A 17621-nucleotide genomic window follows, 5' to 3' on the forward strand; every position below is an offset into this window, starting at 1 on the left:
TAGCATGTATGATCAAAAAGGGTTTGAAAGATGTTTCCATTGTCAAAGAAGATAATTATAAATGCTACTTATGGCTGCAAATCAGCCCACCCAATGGTCAAGTCATGTTTGTGGTTGGTTGCTACATTCCTCACTATGACTCCAACTTTTATGCTCGCTTGGATATGGATAGAGATCAGCCCTTTGTTGAACTAGAGGAAGACATTTCTCATTACAAGGAACAAGGTGAAGTCATTGTTTCTGGAGACATGAATGCTCGCACAAATACGTTACAACACGACACACAACAAGTTGACATGCTGCATGTTTCAAGAAGAATGGATGACTCATACATGTATATTCGAAGTTCTAATGATGTAAAAGAATTGGATCACTATGGAAAGTCACTTCTACATAGGTGCAATAGTACCGGAATGCTCATTGTAAATGGTGTATCTTTATGGCAAGGCACCAATGACTTTACATGTAGAAAGCACAATGGTGATAGTGTGATCGACTATATGTTGTTTTCGGAAGCCACTCTAGAATGCATACAAAGCTTTACACTTGGTGAATGGAATCCGGAATCGGATCATAGGATGCTATGTATTGACCTCAAGTGTGGTAAAAGACCCGAGCATGTAGCCTCCAATCATGATGTGAATCATTTGTACCTACGTCTAAACTTCAAACGAGCACTTATATATGTTGATATGGTGGACCAAATGTTAAGCATGCCAGAGCATCAAGAGAGCCCAACATTAGAATGCAAGTGGAAAGTTTTCAAAGAAGTAATTTGCTCTTGTGCGAGGGAATGCTTTTCGGTGAAACACATGTCTTGCAAAAGATCTAAGAAGGGTAGCTCCAAGAAGAAATGGTTCGACATGGAATGTAGTCAAGCCCGAAAACACTTGCTAAGGTTGGATGCAAGCAAAGATAAGGAAAGCTACTTGGAACATTTACACACATACAAAGCACTTGGTCAAAAAAAGAGGAGAAGGTAGGAAGTAAAAAAAAACTTCTTTTAGTGCAAGAGAAAGAACATGCAAGTGGCAAGTTTTGGCAAAATCTAAAAGGCAAGCGTGTTGAGAGCTTTGATGACTTGACTCTTGAGGATATGTATATGCATTGCAAGAACCTCTATGAGCAACCCAATGTTGATAAGATGGAGTGTTGTAGCTCCCTTCCATTTATGCCTCCCTTCTTTACCATTGAAGATGTATGTTGTGCGCTTGAGAAACTTGCTACCCGCAAGGCAGGGGACCTTCAAGGTGTCAAAGATGAAATGATTAAATGGAAAAGCAAGAAAACATGATATTGGATATGCGATATGTTTAACCTTGCACTTCAGCATGGCATGCCTCATGATTGGAGTGAAAATTGGATCGAACCTTTGCACAAAGGAGGAGATGTAAACAATGTGAATTATTATCGCACTATAATGGTTGGTTCTTTGATGGCAAAGTTATTTGGATGTATCATGGAGATGAAGATAAGTGAATGGGCTGAAAAGAATGGGAAACGTGCGCTAGGCCAAGCAGGTTTTCGAAAGTATCATAGCACTATTGATCACCTTGTCACTCTTCGAGTTCTTATGGAAGCGTCTCGGTTGAAAGGGAAAAAAATGTATTGTTGCTTTGTGGATTTCAAGAAAGCTTTTGACATGGTACCGCGAGGAAATCTTTGGAGATGTATGCAAAGCCTTCAAGTGCCGAGAGAATTTATGCATGCAGTCTTTCGCATCTACCAAAAAGTGATATGTCGACTACGTATGGGAGATGGAATTTCAGAATTTTTTGCAAGCACCATTGGTGTCAAACAAGGATGCCCACTTTCCCCAACCCTCTTTGGGCTACTCATTGATGAATTGGAATGCATGGTTCTTGATTTTTTGCAACAAGAAGGCATAGAAGAGGTTAAGATCGGAAATGCGGTGATCATGCTTTTGATTTATGACGATGATGTAGTGCTCTTGGCACATACCTTAGAAGATGCACAAAAGCTTATAACTATCTTGGAACGCTTTTTCCTACATAGCGGCTGATCGTGAATTTATCCAAAACCAAGGTTATGCTTGTAAAGACTGTCAATGATGAAAATCCATGCATTGTATACAACAATGAGCAACTTGAAGTGGTAGATAGCTTGAAGTACCTTGGCCTTGAGGTTCCATCCAATCATAGATGGAAGGATTGCGCAATGCGTCGCTTGGAAGCCGGAAAGAGGGCTTATTATGCATTTGAGAATATGTGCAATGCTGGAGAGATCAAGTGTTGGGCTCTCAAAAAGTACCTCTTTGACACATTGGTGACACCAGTGCTTCTTTATGGAGTGGAGGTGTGGGGTGGTAGCATCGGGAAGTCTACTTGGAAAGAGTTTGAGAATGTCCAAAAGCGTTTTCTCACCAACTTTCTCCAAGTCAAGACACAAACACCCTACATGCTCTTACTTCTTGAGTCTGGATCGCTTCCCATTGAGGTCTTGGGCATGCAAAGGGTTGTGGAGTACATGCTTAAGACACAACACGGCCCTTTGTATCGACTTCCTAGAATCGCATATGAAGCAAGTCAAAAGGTCCAAAAGACATGCAAGAGCAAAATTTTAAGTTCGGGGTGGATGCTTGACATCAAGAAATGGTTTGGAAGATGGGATGCATGTCACTTGGTCAAGGATGTGTTGATTGACTCCCAAGTTAATGAGGCCTTCTTACAACGCCAATGTATCACGGCTTGGGAGAAATCCGGAGGTTCTCGCTTCAGCCATTACACCACACACATTGCCCCAAACTACAAATCTCTATTCTTCTCTGAACGAGGTAACTCAACCCATCCCTACATCCTTGAGCCCATCCCATTGAGTGCAATCCGCACCATTGCCTCCATTCGTCTTAGCTCCCATTCTCTACGCTGCGAGACAGGACGTTGGGGCACTGGCGAGGAGTCTCATTGACTTTGCACCTTATGCCCTTGTCAAGTGCGAGAGAGTGAGTACCACACACTACTTGAGTGCTCAACTTTTGACCACATTAGGTCCTCTTTTGCCCATATATTCAGCCATGAGCTCTCCCTACATACCTTCCTCTCCCAACCACGATGTGGACTCTCTATTGCGACGCTCATTTCACCCATTTTTGAGCATCGAGAGTCACTTATGACCTGCACTCACACCACGTGACATGTTCATTTGGTCCCATAGGTCATGTTTGACCTCCAAGGATGATAATAGAACTATCTATCTAGCTATCTCTCTCTCTCTCTCTCTCTCTCTCTCTCTCTCTCTCTCTCTCATTCAACAAATAGAAAACTTTCTCCATGCACAGAAGCCGGCCTATCAAAGGCTCTCTTTCAATTCTCTCTCTTAAATTTCAACAGAGAGATTCTCTCTCTCTCTCTCTCTCGCTTTCAATGAGAGAAACTCTCTCTCGTATTAGCCACCACCAAGAGACGAGCTCTCTCTTCTCTCTCTCTCTCTCTCTCTCTCTCTCTCTCTCTCTCTCTCTCTCTCTCTCTCTCTCTCTCTCTCTCCATCCTCCTCGGTCCCCTTTCTATGGGAGCACCCCCTTAATTGACATTAATAAGCTTTTTTTTAAATAAAATCCCTCTTTTTCGATTCCCTGTAGAGGGTACCTCTCTCCACTCCTTGCAACACAGAGCCAAGCTCTCTCGCTCTTTCTCTCTCTCTCTCTCTCTCTCTCTCTCTCTCTCTCTCTCTCTCTCTCTCTCTCTCTCTCTCTCTCTCTCTCTCGTCAATGTCCCTTTTCACGTGATTATTAGGTGAAGGGTGAACCACCCATAAATCTCTCCCTAGATCAACTCCCTTGAATTGCTCCCCTCAACTCTTGGGAGTTAGCCCTTACCCCCACCTGTATATAAAGAGCTGCACGCTCCACTCCATATCATCAGTGTATTCAGTTTCTAGTCATTAATCAGAGTTATGTCTTCTCTCTATTATGCAATTCTTATTCTAGACTTATGTTTCTACATGGTATCAGAACAACTTAGAGCCTAAGTCTATTTAGTTAGCGCTAATTACATTCTATCCTAATTGATCCACACTAGAAGCTATTAAATCACCCTCTTCAAGGAATCCGGTACCTCGCAAGATGGCTGACCAAGCTTCATCTTCATCATCTACATCTACCTATAAGCCGAGATACGTCATTGACAAGCTCAATGGCTCAAATTACCCAGTGTGGAAATTTAGGATGGAGCTCTACCTTAAGCAGCTGCAACTTTGGGAGGTCACATCGGGCATCGACGAGCAACCCAACCTACCCAAAGAGAAAGACCCTCAGGGCATCGCCGATCTTTATTCTGCATGGGAAAGCAAAAACAATAGTGCAATGATGGAGCTTATTCTCCACTACCAAGATCAGCAAGTCCAAATGGTGAAGAAATTGGCGACGGCCAATGCCACATTAGGAGAAATATGAACCTTGCATGGGCCTTGTAAGGAATCCTAATTTTTAGGGATTAAGGCTAATGTTGTGTGGGGTTTAGGGGGCAAGGGCATTGAAGAAGGTAGTTTTGAGTAGGCTTTTCTAGCTTTTTTTTTAGACAAATGTAGGATGTGGACCTAAAGGGTTACTTTCTCTCTCTAGCTTTTTTTAAAGTGAAGGAAGCATAGGGGTGTGTCCACATCAGCAAAAACGTGGGTCACAAAGAGACAAAATTTGAGTTTTTAAAAAGAAAATCATTTTTACTCGTTTCTAACTTAAAACTCCCTCCCAACATATATACATATCCAAAAATCATTTTTTGACCCATTTTTTAATCCACAAGCTTAGAAAGTCCATTTTTTCAAAACTCTTTTCTCCCAAAAAGTAATAAACATTTTGTTCTCTCCTCCTCCTCTCTCCTCCCTCCTCTCTCTCTCTCTCTCTCTCTCTCTCTCTCTCTCTCTCCCTGCCCCTACCTTCCTCCTCCTCCCCAATCTCTCCCTCCCCCCCTCCCTCCTTCTCTCCTCCCATCTTCCTCAACCTCTCTACCCTTGCCCCTCTATCTTTTCATCATTTGCTTCCTCACGCAACAGCTTCCATGGTGCTCATGGACATCACAAATGGTTTGCTTCCACCACCACGTACTCCGCACACCAAAAGCATACATATTCACTTACCCACGGCATTTGCACCGAAGACCACTAGTGAAGGTGATCAAAAGTCATCACAGGAACGTCGCACCGCTTGTGAGACCAATGTTGATATTTGGGTGGATGGCCATTTGTACCCTTACGATCCTATAAGCCGCTTCCATCCACCATTTAATAGCCTTTCCACATTTCTTCAATTTCTTGGGAGGGGAGAAGTAGGTTTGTTAGGCTATTGCAAGCGGTTGTGTATGGGTGCAGGTGCTTCTTTGCATATGTGGATGCATGAATGTCAAGCTCTTCACCTCAAGACGATGTCATTACAAGAGAGTGTTGCCTCTTCGGAGAGGGTAGTTAAAACTGTTGAACAAGAAATGCAAGAAAAGGAGTGCCACATCTAGAAGCTTACCAACACCATCACATACTTGAAAGAAACACCTCTTGGTGCAAGGGAACGCAAACGGACGTATTCATCCATTGAAACTCTTGCACATTCGGGAGGAGCACGCAAACGACGAGTTACAGCCACAAGGTGATTTGGTCTTTACTTGCATGATGCATTCTTACTTCACACTATTTTCTAACATTTATGTTTATTTGTTGCTAGAAACTTCATCCAGGAGGCATGCGGTGGAACAAGCCAAGATGATCGAGTCAACCTTCTCACTAGTTGTCTCAATACCCAGGACGTGATTTCTATCTTACAATCACCTGGAGGTAAGCACATTAAGGATGCAGTCACCAAGGACCTTATGCGTAAATTAAGAAATGTGGTTAGTGATGATGACGTTCAACAAGCTTGTGATGAGGCTGGAATCAGCACCAAAACCTATCAGGCTATTTTCCAACTCCTAAAGGATGCCCTCAAAGAACATGGCATTGTGGAAAACCTATTTCCCGTTCCTCACAAGGTCAAGCTCGCAAAGAAGGGCACAAACGAAGATGTGTTCTCCCGCATTGGGAAATACCTACACATTGAGGACACAATGCCAACTTCCCTTTATGCTTTGTGCACAACAAAGACAAGGGGAAAAGGTAAGATACAATCCATAAGACCTTCGGAGAAGGGCTTTCCTTACACAATGTGGAACAATATTTTCGTGGATCTTAGAAGGCTTCAAGAAGCCATGCTTAGATTTTATGAGTTACCTGAAGAAGGTGACACACTTTACTTTTTTCTTTGGTATTATTCTTATTATAACTCTAAAGTTTAAGGTCTTAGCACTATTTATTTTGTAGTGCTTGGCACAAAAGTCGCTTTTGTGCTGAAACTCAATGAGTGTCAAATAGTGAAAGGCCGAAGGTTAGAGAGGCTAAGTGTCACTCTAATGAATGAGGCCCTTCTGCAAACCAAGCGAAGGGATTCAATTGAGCCATCTCCCACCCCATCTTTTAGCATGAAATCAGAGAAAGACATTTGATGGTTGGGTGCTATTGAGGTGCCCAAAGAGACCAATGGAGTACTTTCATGGATTTTTGGGAGAACTCCATGGATCACAGAAGTAATACACTCCCAAATTGCAGGTCAGAAGTTGGAGATTGAGGGTTTTGGTAGTTATGATGTGGAGTGGCACTTAGGTGGGGATTTGAAGACCATAAAGTGTTTGCTTGGTTGCAAACAAGGGGCTTCTTCTCTCATGCCTTGTCCATTTTGCACTCGAGGGTACAAACCTAATGGAAACGAATCACATAAGAGCACTGCAAAGGCCAGTTCCATGCTTCCATGGCAAGGGCATGGAGAACAAGGGTTAGCTTGTCGTGATGTCGGAGATGAAGGTAGAGAATGGGAAGCGTCTATTCTGAGATGTCCCATGCTCAATGCCCCATACCGTGATCAAAAGGACCACGCTTGGAATCTAATCTTTCGATTTCCTCTATCGAATGTACATTTTTGTACATTACACGCATTCATGTGCATTTTTGATAGGCTATTGAAGCTCCACATTGACTATGCTTTCACAATGAAACCGTTGGAAAAGTCTCAGGAAGTGATCGAAAGAGTGGAGGTACTCTTGAATTCCATTGGCTGTCACGGTAGAAATGTGTCTATCGTTGCTGCAAAAAACATAGGGGAGGCCCATGAAATTGCTCAATAAGTGTCAATGAGTGGACAAAAAGCTAGACACTTTTTGAAGAAAGTTTCCCAAGGAAAGCCAAGTCGATATGATGCTCAAAACAGCTCCAACCAGCAGGCAGGTAACCTTTGGGAGATTTGGAAGGAGTTATGCAAAGCTACTACCGACAATGATTCAAATGGCGAGCTTGCAAACAAGCGCAAGCAAGTTTGGACACATTTTGATAAAATGGTCAAGCTTATGGGCCTTAACAACACAACAGAAGAACAACGCCAATCATTTCAAGAAGCCTTGGCGGATTTTACCAAGGTCTTCACCCTTTCTTGGGGTGAAAATAACATCACACATTACATGGTAAGTCATTTTACATGGTGTATTCATTACAAGGGATTGTTTTTATTTAATAATGTGGATCGTTTACTCATGTGAACAACATATCTTGTTTGCGCATGGTGCATTTTTTATGCACAAGTATGGATCGCTTGAAATTTTTAGCACTCAAGGCATGGAGAAGTCCCATTATCGAGTAAGGGGAGTGTACTTCAGAAATACTCGACATGGTGGTGGAATGGTGCAATCCAATTATTTGGAGGAGATGTTCAATTGGTTTTTTCACACAACATTTGCTCGTAAGCTCACAATGGAGCGTGCGTGACAATCCAAGATTGCTATTGAAGTGCGAAAATGGAGTCGTCAAGAGCATAGCAACAAGTGGCAAATGTCGCAAGGTCCCACCAAGCATGCTGCATGGTGGCGATGCAGAGTGCGACAAGGATCAAAGTGGATACTGCGCGAGTCACTAAATGTGAACACAAGGTCCAACTCTTAGCGACATGTTTATTTAAAAAATAATACTTTTTAAAAAAAAATTAGTGTGAACAGGGCCCTTTTAAAATGGGCCCTTATAAATATTGCATGCTCTCATAAACCACTCATTTCTTAAGAACAGGTGAGCTCTTACCAACGAAATGGCGCGCACCAAACAAACCGCGAAAGAGCATCCACCTGCCAACAAAAACACCCTCCAAGGATGTGAGAAGCCATCATGGCTTAAAGGCACAAGAAAACGGCCACGAACACCTGGCCGTTCCAGGAACTCATCTGGTAGTGGGCATGGTGGTAGGGCACGAGAGTCATCGAGGACTGTTGAATCTCCACCTCCTCAAGATATAACACCTAGAAGGAGAATGAAGCAACGTGCCCAGCATTGGAGAGAAGAAGAGGGCCAGCATGAAGGAGTACGAGCGGAAGTGTGACGCGAGAGAGAGTGCGAGAAGAAGAGCACGACGATATGGTGAACTCGCTCTACTATAATGTGTAGAGCATAGTGAGTTCTTATTAGGTTTTTACAAAAGAATATGTGTACATACCTGGCGGCCCGCCCACTTACCTGGGCGACCACATTGGGATTTATACCCCAACAACCTCCCACTTAAAGTCCAATGTGGTACTTTAAGTGTGAGAGAAGCTACTATACAAGCTAATATACAAGAGATGTAGAGAAGTGATGTACTACCCTACACCTAACTGCTTGCGAAAATGTGCAAAGCTCTCTGAGGGAAGTCCTTTTGTAAGTAGATCAGCAGGATTTTCTGTGGTGTGAACTTTGACAAGCTGAAGTTGCTTATCCTCGAGCATTTCCCTGATGAAATGATACCATCCACATGCTTTGTCTTTGCGTGATAAACTGGATTGCGAGCCAATTCTATAGCACTTTGACTATCACAATATAACACAGGCATCTCTTCTTTGATTCCCAAATCTGTTACTAGTCGATTAAGCCAAATTGATTCTTTGCATGCCTCTGATGCTGCAACATATTCAGCCTCTGTAGTAGACTGAGTAACACAATCTTGTAATCTAGAACGCCATGATACTGCTCCACCAGCCAATGTAAAGACATACCCTGACGTAGACCTTCGATTGTCTAAGTCACCTGCATAATCTGAGTCTGTAAAACCCTTTACACTTAGCTCCTGACTCCCATAGCATATACACATACTCTTTGTAGCTTTCAGGTATCTCAATATTCCTTTCACTGCCTCCCAATGTTTCTTGCCTGGGTTTGACATGTATCGACTTACTACTCCCACTGCAAATGCAATGTCTGGGCGAGTAGCAATCATTGCATACATCAAACTACCCACTGCAGACGCATATGGAATCTTATCCATTTCAGCCTATTCTTCCTCAGACACAGGACAATCTTGTTTGCTAAGTTTCACATATGGTGGAAATGGAACACTCAATGCCTTTCCCTTCTCCATATTGAAATGTTGCAAAACCTTGTCAATATACTCTGTTTGAGATAACCAAATCAACTTCTTTGATCTGTCTCTCTCAATGCACATACCAAGTATATGACTTGCCTCACCCATGTCTTTCATGTCAAACGATTTTGCCATCTTTGACTTCAAAGCTGAAATTTCTTCCAAGTGCTTGCCAGCAATCAACATGTCATCCACATACAAAATAAGGATCAGCCAACTACCATCCTTAGCCTTCTTTGTATATAGACAGTGATCGAACTCACTACGTTTGTAGCCTTGAGAAATCATAAACTTGTGGAATTTATGGTACCATGCCCTCGGTGATTGTTTTAAGCCATAAAGACTCTTTAACAATTGGCATACCCAATCTTCCTTGCCTTTCTCAACAAACCCTTCTGGCTGCTGCATGTAAATTTCCACATCTAAATCACCATGCAAGAACGCTGTCTTGACATCCATTTGGTGCAACACCAAATCTAATATGGCAACCAATGCAAGAAAGCATCTCAATGTAGTCATCTTGACCACAGGAGAGAAGACTTCCTCAAAGTCAATGCCTTGTTCTTGCTTAAAGCCCTTGGCAACAAGCCTTGCTTTGTACTTTGGCTGACTATCATGAGCGGTGATCTTATACCTGTAAACCCATTTACAAGGTAGAGCCTTTTTGCCCTGTGGTAATTTAACTAGCTTCCATGTCTTGTTTTTATGCAGAGATGTCATCTCTGATTGCATGGCCAATTGCCAATTCCCGGAGTCCTTCATTTGCACTGCTTCCTTGTAACATGAAGGCTCAATGCAATCAGTCAACATGACATAGTTCATAGATGGAACAAACCTATCAGGAGGTCACGTGACACGTCCAGATCTACGCACAATAGGTGGCTCAGGCTCAGCCACAACCTGTGGTTCCACTCTATCTTGTCCTTGCTCCTTTTGAGCCCTGACATTTTGTCTTGCACGTGCAGGTCCATCTTCTTGGAGGACAACTCTTCTAATCTCCTCAACCCTCTCTGGTTTCGAATGATATTTGGATTCATTAAAGTGAACATCATTGCTGCGGACAACCTTTCTGGATTCGGGATCCCAAAGTCTGTACCCCATCTCACCAGAATTACCATAGCCTAGAAAGATACACTTTCTACTCTTTGGCTCAAGTTTGTTCCTAAATTCCTTTGGAACGTGAGTATATGCCTCACAGCCAAAGACTCTGAGATGCTTGTATGAGGGTATTTTGCCTGACCATACCTTCTCTGGCACTGAATCCTTCTGCAAAACCTTGCTAGGAGATCTATTTATAAGATGAACAGCTGTTGATACAGCTTCAGCCCAAAACCCATTTGGCAGCTGTGCATTAGACAACATACTTCTGACCTTCTCTTGTATGGTCCTATTCATCCTCTCAGGAACACCATTTTGAGGAGGATTGTAAGGAGCAGTAAGTTCACATTTTATACCTTTTGACTCACAAAAGTCTTGAAAGGCCTTTGAAACATACTCTCCACCATTGTCAGTGCGTAAGCATTTAAGCTTCTTGCCACTCTGGTTCTCCACAAGTGTCACAAACGTTTTGAAAACACTAAACGCTTCATCCTTGTGCTTGAGAAAGTAAACCCATACTTTCCTCGAGTAATCATCTATAAATGTCATAAAGTAAGAAGCTCCCCCTAGAGATAGGTTAGGCATAGATCCACACAAATCACTATGAACAAGTGCCAACTGTGTATCTCTTCTACTGCTTCTATGCTTATGTGGCTGCTGTGTTTGCTCACCATACAGACAATGTTCACATAATTCAAAATCATTAAATGAAAAGCCAGGCAAATAACCAGAACGAGACAAGATTTCTATTCCCTTCTTGGACATATGTCCTAACCGGCTATGCCACAAAGAAACGTTCGGCTGCTCGGTTACATTGATTACATTTTTAGAGACATTTGATACATAAATCATGTAAAGTCCTCCAGACTTTACTCCATGTGCTACTGTCATAGAATCCTTGGATATCTTCCACATGTTCTGTCCAAAAGTGGTGACGTAGCCAACATCATCAAGTAAACCTGTGCTGATCAGACTTTACCTCATGTGCTACTGTCATAGAACCCTTGGATATCTTCCACATGTTCTGTCCAAAAGTGGTGACGTAGCCAGCATCATCAAGTAAACCTGTGCTGATCAAGCTCTTTGTAATTGCGGGAACATGTCTCACATTCTTCAGCGTGAAAGAAGAGCCATTCTGAAACTTCAATTCAACATCTCCAACACCTAAGATCTCACATGTCTGCCCATTGCCTAGCCGAACATGATCTTTAGTGGTCACATAAGAGGTAAACCACTCCTTGTTTGGAGACACATGAAGTGATGCCCCTGAGTTTATAATCCGGTCACTCAGTGCATTTCCATCAGATGCTGTAAGAAGAGCTGAGTCCATTGTATTCTTCAAGAAGTAGATGTCTCGTGACACTAGACTGTCATCCTCTGCAACAGTGTTTGTCACATTTATTTCTTGAATCTTCACTGAGGACTTGTTCTTCTCACCATGGTCTTCAGCTTTCTCTTTGCCTTTTTCTGCTTTCCATTCTCTGCAGCCTCTTTTCATGTGACCCTTCTTGCCACAATGGTAGCATTCTATGTCACTCTTGCCTTTAGCACTGCGGGACTTGCTACGAGACTGATTCCTCTTTCCACCTTTGTACTTTTCTTTGGTCCTTCCCCTAACAACTAAGGCTGTTCCTTTGCCTTTGTCCATTGTCTTTCTATTGGTTTCTACAGTAAGCAGACTTCCTTCTACACCTGCTATGTTCAAACCATTTGGAGGTGCAAAATTACTCAAAGCTGTGCGAAAAGTGTCCCAACTTTCCGGCAATGTGATCAATAGGAACATAGCTCTAACAGGTTCATCAAACTTGACACCTTGAGCTGACAACTGACTATAGATTGTGTTGAATTCATTCAGATGATTGGACATAGGTGTCCCTTCTTTCATCTTCAAGTCAACAAGCTTCTTAAGCCAGTATACCTGTGAAGCTGCACTGTGCTTCTCATAAAGATCACTCAGCTTTAACCATGCTTGATAAGCCGACATCTCGTCTGCTACATTGAAGTAAACGCTTTCTGCCAAAGTCAGCATAATGGTAGAAAGTGCTAATTCATCCATTTCGCTCCATTCATCTTCGTCCATATCTTCTGGTTTTATCCCCTTGAGCTTTATAGGTTTTATCTGCTTCTTTTGTACCAACACGTGCCAAATTTGCTTCTTCCCCAATGGGAAATTGGTTCCATCCAGCTTCTTGATATTGTAAAGAGCAGTGTCCTGTGATCCAGCCATAGCTACGCTTCACAGTAGTTTAGTTTTCTGGGAAAAATTCGGCAGTGTTTCCCCTGTAAACTGACCTTTGAACCAATATCAACCTGTCAAATGAACCAAGAAAGCTTCAGATTCTGCAGAAATTTTGGCAGAGTCTCCTTTGTAAAATGGCTCTGGTGTACTAAAAACAGACCAAAAAACAGCTCAGAAAACACTGTCTCTCTGACACTGTAAGCTGCGCCCGTACTGTCTCTCACTGTCCTGTCACTGTCCTATAAGCATAGACTGCGACAATGCCTCAACGGCAGTAAAGCAAAGATGCAATCCCAATTGTCTAACTCACAGTCAATACATCCTAGCTGCCTATCTAAGGGTGCTCGAGGGATCGCTCCAGGACCTGTATCACTGAAAGGATCTCAACATTCGAGAATCCCCCAGCTCAATCAAACCTCACTCGACCCTCAACAAAGGCTGCAGTAAATCTGAAAATACATAGACTTCCCACAAAGTCATACATCCACAAATTTCCCACTGTATGCTGTAACCGCTGCGGCGGTTGTTTGCTGCGTGACTCACAGCCAGCAAACCCTCAACAGACATACATCATCTCTGACAATACATCCCATGTGGAAGTACCTACAATGTCAGGATGAAATCTGGAATATCAAGTAGCAAACACAAGCTACCTGATGAACTAGTGGATGTCCCCTACAGTCTGTGTGTAGATGCATCCATCGTATGTGACACGCCTCCAAGAACTGTGACCCGTCCTTCGATGTGTAGACAGCCACAAATCAACACTCTGGGAGTGTCGATATCCTCAGCACCTGCAGTCCTAGGCCAAAAATCCCAAATTTGTAGAGTCGGATCTGCACCCGTCGAGACCACGTAGTCAAAAATGGCCTGCGCAGACCTTTGTTGAAGCCGAACGGTGGTCGAGATGACCTCAAAATGAAATTCTGACAACACCAAGCCCTTAGGCCTCGCCCACGAGATTTGGGGCCGTGTCTTCGCCTGCCGAATTTCACTCCAATCTGAGTTGGTGACTCTAGCCTCCTGCAGTGCTGCCCCGAGCCTCGATCTGAGCTTTGATACCAGTTGAAGGAGTACGAGCGGAAGTGCGATGCGAGAGAGAGTGCGAGAAGAAGAGCACGGCGATATGGTGAACTCGCTCTACTATAATGTGTAGAGCAAAGTGATTTCTTATTATGTTTTTACAAAAGAATATGTGTACATACCTGGCGGCCCACCCACTTACCTGGGCGACCACATTGGGCTTTATACCCCAACACAACAAACAATAGAGTCCGATAGGGAGCAGCCGTCGCGCCACCAATCACAAGCAGGACCATCTAGGACTTGGGTAGTCCATACAGACACTGAATCAGAGAGTGAGCCACCATGGCTGCGAGAAAAAAATACCGCGCACACACCGGGTGGCCGTTGGGGGGAAGACATTGCCTGGAGGCCAGGGAGCTCTCCCCACACGACAAGATCGGCAGCCAAGGGAAGAGGAAGAATCAGAAGAGGCTGCAGAACCAGCCCCTAAGCATGTAAGCAGGCGCAAGTCTAAGTTTTTCAAGAATCCTAAACGCTGCCCGCCAGCAAATGTGCAAGTGCCCCCAAGACAACCGCAGCGGCGCCGAAAAATAGCAAGGGCATTTGCAGAAATCCGCCACTACTAGAAGACGACGGAGCTTTTGATTCGACGCGCCCCCTTTGCTCGCACTGTGAAGGAGGTGCTTCAAAGCTATGGAAATCAGTATAGAATGCAAGCAATAGCGCTAGAGGCCATTCAAGAAGCTGCAGAGGCCCACATCATTTCGTTGTTGGAAGATACCAACCTATGCGCCATACATGCAAAGCGAGTGACAATACAACCAAAAGATATGGAGCTTGCACGTCGATTGCGACGAGACTTCGAGCATTAGCCGAAGTTACCCCTCTTTTTGTATTGCACACCCTTATCTTTGTAATGATTTGACTTTCCAATGACAATATGATCAACAGTTGTGTCTACTGTGTTTATTATCTTTGTAATGAAATGACTTTGTAATTTCAAGTTCTGTATGTAATTGCAGTCAATTTCTGAAAAAATTTGTGCTTTTTAAGTACGCTTGAGGGTAGATAAACCTATAAGGTGCATCTAAATGAATGATACAAAACCAATCCATTGCAATAAATTTGTGCTTTGTAGGTATCCTAGGGGGTAGATTAGCCTACTAGGGGCAAAAAAAAGCCTGGCCACAAGGACGCGCAAATAGCCCATCCAAAACTGATGGATGGGCCATTTGCGCGCCCTTGTGGCCAGGCTTTTTTTTGCCCCTTGTAGGCTTATCTACCCCCTAGGATACCTACAAAGCACAAATTTACTAAAACCTATTGGTTTTGCAACATTATTTTACATGGATCCTCGTGGACACCCTTTTTTGGCCATTTCAAGCTTTGAATTCCCTATAGGATATAAAAATAAATAACATATTGTGAAACCAAGTGTCTATGCAACAATAATTTGGGTTTTTCAAATGTCCAATGTAATTGGACTTTTTGGTGCAGGGGTGTACTAGGTATAGCTGAAGCAGGTGATAGTGTGCTGGAAACTTCATCTCATAATTGATTTCACCTTTTCTAGTGTCCTTGAGTGTGAACATATGCTGGAATTGCCATAAAAAGGGTGCATCTAAATGAGTGATGCAAAACCAATCCATTGCAATCAATTTGTGCTTTGTAGGTATCCTAGGGGGTAGATTAGCCTAATAGGGGCAAAAAAAAGCATGGCCACAAGGGCGCGCAAATGGCCCATCCAAAACTGATGGATGGGCCATTTGCGCGCCCTTGTGGCCAGGCTTTTTTTTGGCCCTTATAGGCTTATCTACCCCCAAGGGTACTTAAAAAGCACAAATTTACTGAAATTGACTGCAATTACATACAGAACTTGAAATTACAAAGTCACCAATCAAAAAAAAATTCATATCACCAATTGAAACAATTTTGAAGATTGAAAAATCACATTCAAAAGAATTTGCAATATAGAGAGACAATTTCAAATATTTTTTATTCCTTCCAAAACGGTGATTTTACATCATGTATCTGAGGAGTTCATAATTTTTTTGATCATTTCCTGGCGCCTATTTTGCGCGTAAGGCAACTCCCCAGTCAAGAGGGACTGCGCTATGGCCTTTGGGTCAGTTGAGCCAATGGAAGCATGTATCCCTATCTGGGCAAGCGCTTTACCACGAAAGCCAGTGCCAAACGCTGTGCATACAAGGGATCTACGCACTAGGAACACTTGATGCGCAGTTTGAGCAATGGTGCTCAAACACAAAAACTTGCTCAAAGCTTTTAACGACTCAGTCATAAAATGGGCTTGGGGAGTAAATTCATTATGGATAATGGCCACATTGCCAGGGGGGAGTTGTCCTAGGTAATGCGCAAGGGAAGCTTGAGGTCCAAAGCCCGTCCGCTTGCCACCCGTCCTTGCAGCAAAATCATCAACCTCCACAACATCCTGTCATAAACCAATGAAGGTTGAGAAAAAAGACAATGAAGGATAAAATAGTAACATGAAAATTAGGATACAGTTTACCTCCTGCTCCTTGTCGTCCTCCTCCCTGTTGCCCTTTGCATCCAAGTCAATGCTCCCATGCACCACAGATACGAGCTTTGGATCATCAGATGGGAGGTTGCATAATGGCATAGGCATCCTAGCAGCCTCAACCTTGGCTTGCATGGCTTGGAAATCTTCATCGGCCACGTGCAACTACTCTGCTGCCAGGACCTCCGCACATACAACTGCAATAGTGTCAGCAACAGAGTCCCCATCTGGCAAGAGCTTGCTTTCTAGGGCATCTGGCGTATTGTCTAAGGGACATTTGCTGATGTTGCATAGCACGCTCAAGCATTCATCCATGCGCAGGCCAAATGCTTTCTCCAAATCATGCAGGAACACATACTCCTCCCCATCCACTAACATTGAGGAGAAGCAGCTTATTTCTACCTCTAGGATAGCCACATCCGTCAGTGGTAGTGGCACTGAAGTGTCACTAGGGCCAGCCGCAACTATGGATTTCTCAACCACTTCCTCAAGACCCCTAGGGTACTCGAGCCGGTGTGCTTTTCCTTCCGCTGCAGGGTTCATGGGTATAACCTGCTGCTCCTTGGTGTCCTTGATAAAGGACCCAACTTGAAGGTGTGGTAAGCGGAGCTCCTCCAGATCAGGTTCCTCGCTCACCAAGAAGATAAATGTTGCGAGCCGAGAAAGGTACTCCACCCCCAACTTGCGCTTCTTGGGCGCTGACACCCCAGGAGCTTGTTCGTCCAAGTAATGGCCTGCATTGGTTGCAATTTCTTGGAATCATTGCAACCGCTTGGAGAATGGGCGATCACCTTTGTATATATAGCACAAAAGATCGCAAGGCACCCAGATCCCTGCATGTGGGGGGATAGATACATAATATTTTATGATGTGCTCCTCCATGAACGCAAAAATCTCCTCAAATGCATCCATGTGAAGGGCAACTGTGGCGTCAAGGTCAGGGAGACGAGTAAAAAAGGTGTGGAGGTCCAACTTCCCTTTGTATTTGGTGTTCTCGAGGAAGAGGATGAAGCGTGACAAAGGGGTGGATGTGGGTGCAGATGCAGAGGCTGTGGCAGCATCCATGTCTAGCCTGGGGTATAGATAGAGAGCGGAGGAGCTCAAGAGTTGCAAAAGTGAAAATAGTGAATGAGTTAGGTGGCCCCCCTTTTATAATGGACCCTTTTTTTAAGACATTAAAAAAAAAGGCACTTTCACGAAAAAATGATTTCTCATCCCAATGCAAAAAATTATATTCAAAGGCATGATTTGCTTTCGGCAAATCATGTTGATTACAGCGGGGATCAATATGAAAATTGCAAGAGTTACAAAGT

This window comes from Adiantum capillus-veneris, chromosome 10 (assembly GCF_014529385.1).
Source record: "Adiantum capillus-veneris isolate H3 chromosome 10, ASM1452938v2, whole genome shotgun sequence".
Taxonomy (NCBI): Eukaryota; Viridiplantae; Streptophyta; class Polypodiopsida; order Polypodiales; family Pteridaceae; genus Adiantum; species Adiantum capillus-veneris.